Raw genomic sequence first — 5,158 nt, forward strand, 5'->3', positions numbered from 1 at the left:
GATCTGAACAATGTAGGTCTATCTCTACATTCCCCCAAGAACTGGTCAGAGCTGGATGAGTGTCTTGAAGTCACTGTGAACTTTGACAACTGTTGCTTGGGATTCAAAATTTCTTTTACTCCTGTGGATACTGAATAGAATCAGTTACAAAGATAACATACTATATTATAATTCTGTTTGTGAGAAATGTCTACAGGAGCAAAACCCACAGTCATGGTGGGTAAGAAATCACTTTGAAGTGAGTAGAGGATCAACTTCTAGTGGATATGTGTAGTTTCTTCTTACTGTTCCAGAATTAATTGTTATGACTGAACGATTCTGTCTATATGCCATTGTTTTTTGGACTAAACGAGTGGCTTTCATGGTATGAGCATTATATTTTAGTAAAGATAATAGGGAATTTCAGTAGGACCCAGTGCTGCTCAGTACTATGTAACTATTTCCTCAGTACTGGGAACATTTGTTTTCCAGAGAAAGAAGAGAAGTTTCCAAGACCCTGGAAGCTAACCAAACTTGCAAGACTCAGGAAGCTCAGAAACTCACAAGATTCACAAAGCCTTCCCACAACATTATGAAGGAGGTAAAAATCTCTTGTCTGAGGACACTGGTGGAGCAGCCTGTAAGTTGAGCATAAACTTTAGAGATGTAGTTTTGGTACATTGTTCCCCATGCTGGGGTGGATTTTCAGGAATGCTACTTTGAGTTACCTGTGTTCTTGTAATTGACTCTGATAGAACCTGGTTCATCAAATGAGGCTTCAGTGGGGCTGTTTCTTTGGTCTGTGGTCAGTACTGTCTTGGGTGAATGGGCATTTGCTTATGTTTTTGTAGTAATGGGTATACAGCTCTCAAAGAGGAGAGATGCATGACCTGTGGGCATTGAGTAAGATGATTTTATTGAGAGAGAGAACTGGAGATTGAACCCAGGGTCTTGGCGTTTGCTAGGGATGCTTTCTTCCATTGAGCTACATTCCCAATACCCATGCTCATATATGAATGATAGAATCTATATATACAGTTTTGGAAAAGGGATGCCATTTCATTTGTTTTACTTAAAATCATTTAAGACATCTTCAAGACAGCATCTGACTCCTGTTAATGTCTCCTCATCCCTCCTCAAAGAAACCTATTCAGTCCAGGGTTTCTACTAACCTCACAATGGCTTTCCAAAATAGAACCTGGTCAATTTAATATTTCTGTAATAGGGCAGAGACATGTTCTCATGTCTGCATCAACACCATTTGGCAATGCACTCACAGGAATGCAATATGCCTTAATCACAAAAACTACCTCCAAGGTGCAGACACAGTCTCTGTTCTACAAAGCTCGGGTACACACAAAGATGAAAAATGGTACTGGGAGTTCAGTTGACTGATTGCCTTGGAAATGGGAATCAACGAATGGGAAACATTTGGGTAACGATTTCCATAGAGAAAGTCAATACGTTGATGGCAAGAAGAAAATTGCCCTTCTTTGTGAGAATGCTTTCTGTTTGAGACGTCTCGATGAAATGCAGAGAAAGGTGCACAGAGGTGAAAGCTGGTGTTCCCGGACGTATGCAGGATACGTGCAAAGCCAAAATCCTTTCAACAAGATTAATAAATGCTGTTTGCGGTGCTCCCTGTGCAGACCCGCAGTGCAAAGAGCTGAGGAGCAAGGCTGCGGAATCCTCCGAGGTCGGCAGATGCAGTGAGGTGCAGCTAGCCACAGGGAGCTCCCCTGTTCTCCTGCAGCATGGAAGAAAGCAAAAGAGAGCCAAGCCTAAAGCACAGGTCATTTCCAGGCAGCGCTGGTGCCTAACTAAATAACTAGCTTCCCAGCTAAGACTTTCACTTAGAAGCCAGGTAAGTGCCCTGCCCCTGGGCACCAGCCCCAACGTCAGAAGAACTCTCTTCAGAAGTGTCAACATTGTCAACCCTGGTATGGCCAATAGTCAGATACACCATGAAAGAGCACGGTGGCTTCCTTGCTCTTCTTATCTGTGGTTAATGATTAGAATGAAATCCATAATTTTATGGGATGAAAATTAGGATTGATTTCTGATTAAAGCAACGGTGTCCCCGAAAGATCGGTGTGCTTGGTTTCAAGTTGCCTGCTTACTGTGACTGTAGGCAATTCTTACTTGCTCTCTAGGATTCAGTTTACTTCTCCATAAAAGGATAGGGATTTCAAACCCACAAATGCCTTTGACTTCGTGTTTTTGTGATTTATGAATCTTGGGTTTCGGAGCTAGATGGTTTATCTGAGAAAAATAATATTGACTTTCAGATAAGAAAATGGTATTGTGTGTGTGTGTGTGTATGTTTGTATGTGTGTGCATGTAACTAAGTTTTGGTTATCAGTAATGTCAAACCAAAGAAAATATTCTGGCTTCAATAAGAGATTTAAAGGGACTGCCTAAAGACAAACAACTGAACATTAGCATTGTGTGAGTTCCCACAACCAACTAAAACTCCACCTAGTGATTATTCCTGATTTTTTAAAATAAATATTTTGCTTTTCTTTTTCTTTTCCAAGTGAAATATCCCCAAAGAAATGAAAACACACTTAAGAAGCAACCTTAGTTGGGGGGCACCCAGACTGTTTAACTACTAATATTGCTGAATTCTTAATGGTGAAGTTAGAATCACAAAGTGATAATAAGTTACTCCGACACGGTGTTGCTAGATTTGAACTCCCTGTTAACTCTTCAAAGAGGAACTGAAGTCTGTGTATAGAAACAATAATGATGAATTTAGCAGTGAGGCAAGGTCACAGGGATTGAGTAGGCTGGTATGACACAAGCTTGGCTCTGTGTGTGCCTCCTGTTCCCACCACCATTCTGTCCTTAGTGTGGAATCTGCTCCCCAAGTTCTGGACTCCCCATCTGGCTCTGCCTCTTGACAGATCTGTCTAGAATACAGCAATCACACAACACAGGAAAAAAAGAACAGATGTGTTAGCCTATCTTAGGTTCTTGTTATATGTTCTTAGGGCTTTGAGTACAGACGCTGGGTCATTGTTTGCTTCCCTCCCTCCCTCCCTCGCTCTCTCCCTCCCTTCCTTCCTTCCTTCCTTCCTTCCTTCCTTCCTTCCTTCCTTCCTTCCTTCCTTCCTTCCTTCTTTCCTTCCTTCCCCATCTCTCTTTTTCATTTCTTTCCCCCTATAATCCAGACAATCATTAGCTTTAAATCCTGAGATGCTTTAAAATGTCTTTGCAGCCAGAAGGGGTGGAACATGCTTGCAATCATGGTGCTTAGGAACATGCAATCATATCGCTTAGGAACATGCTTGCAATCATATCGCTTAGGATCATGCTTGCAATCATAGCGCTTAGGAGGTACAGACAAGAGGATCGTTTGGAGGTCAGAAGTTTGAGGCTAGATTTAGCTATAGCTATTTCAAGTAACTGGGTTACATGAGCCACTATCTCAACAAAACAAAACAAAACAAAACAAAACAAAACAAAACAAAACAAAACAAAACAACATGCCCCCATCAAGAAAAATCCTCAAACCAAACCCAAAGAAATCCTACCACTAGGACCAACACCACTACCACCATGAAACCTCAAAAACCTTTTCCCACTTTGAGATCGCTCCATTCATTACTCTCTAACGCCTGTCCTTTTGACTAAAGGCTGGACTTATGTTTTAAATGAATGGAGCTATAGTGACCCAGCCTGACTTTGGATCCTACGTCACAGAAGGACTATGCTCGCCTCTCCTGTCTCCACCCTTCTCATTTTGTCCCCCTATCTCCTCTTCCTCAGAACCACAGAATAAGCCTCGATTCTTATCACTTTAAAAATGTTTCACGTTTATCTCCGTTTCTGACTCTGGCCTTGTGCTTACAACATTTGTACAGTGCCCTCCTGTCCCTTGGTAGGGAAGCACAGTCACTCTGGTCATAGGCTCTGCGCCACACCTGAAACCCCCACAGCCCCCGCTGATGTGTTTCTGTTTTAGATACTCCTAAGAATCTTTGGTCTCGTGGCCTGACCCCGTGACGTCAGCCCAGGCTCACGCATCACAGGTGGTGTTGGTACATCCTCTTCTTTCTCAAAATAAAGGTAAACCGTCTTCTTACCAAAGTTTGGAACAGACAGGTTTAGTTAGAGACTCTATTTTCAGAAAGCCTGCATCAGTGCGTGAGAAGCTGGACATTGAGCACATCGGAGCAGAAGAGGGGAAACCTTTAACTTGAGTGTTTTCAAGTCTTCTGGTATTTTATGCATTGAGGAGCCAGAGACCATGGAATTGGAAGGAGCAGGCTAGAGCAAGAGTGAGGTCGGGGTGTGTCCAAGCCCTAGCAATCTTACCCGGAGACTAACAGGAGTCACATCGTTCCCCTCCTGCCCGTGCCCGCGTGCCCTGGTGCATGTAGCCCTGTGCCTCACACCTTTGCCTCACCAGAGGCAGTCAGCTGGTAGCTAGGTTAAGCTTCTTTGCCCTTTATAAGGTCAGGTCCAGCAGCAGGTGGAAATTCTCCTTATGCAAATGAGGCATCCGCAGCACCTCGTCCTTGGCCAGTGATGTACACTTCACCCCAGTAGCCCCTCCTCACCGCCGAAGGTTTAAATGGCCGTTGTTCCCCCATTAAACTGAACCAGTTCTCCGAAGCTGCACCCCCTACCCCCGTGTGTGCTCTTTGTCCATGCATTCACTGTGGGCCAGAATCCTGCCTGCATCTGCGCATGCGCGCCCCAGTCACGTTTCCCTCCCTTTCATCTCAGCTGGGCGAGCAACTGGCCTGGCTATCCCAGGGGAGAAACGGACGGACCAGCCATGTGTGACACAGAACGTATCTGTGGGGGGCAGCTCTTTGCGTTAGGAAAGAGTAAGGAGTCGCAGACTTAACATTCTTAGAAAGGGATTTGACCTGAAATTCCAGGAGATTCTGGTTCTACTTGTTGAAGAGACGTCATAAAGATTGCCATACGTTAGGGACTACAGCCTCGTTCCTCCTGGTTAACATAGGTCTGTGAGGGTTAGGGGATTTTGTTCCAGAAGAAACGTTTAGCATTCAACATGAGTCTCCACGATGCCCCTTGGTTCTGAAGTCATGTGGCCAGTGACTCGAAAGTTTAAAAAAAAAAGTCTTTTCCTTTCACAGCTGGGCAGGGGAAGCCTAAATCCTGTTTCTCACATCTGTCTTGTCTTTCTGCCCTTCAGGTGGGT

Source organism: Apodemus sylvaticus, chromosome 16, assembly GCF_947179515.1.
Source record: "Apodemus sylvaticus chromosome 16, mApoSyl1.1, whole genome shotgun sequence".
Taxonomy (NCBI): domain Eukaryota; kingdom Metazoa; phylum Chordata; class Mammalia; order Rodentia; family Muridae; genus Apodemus; species Apodemus sylvaticus.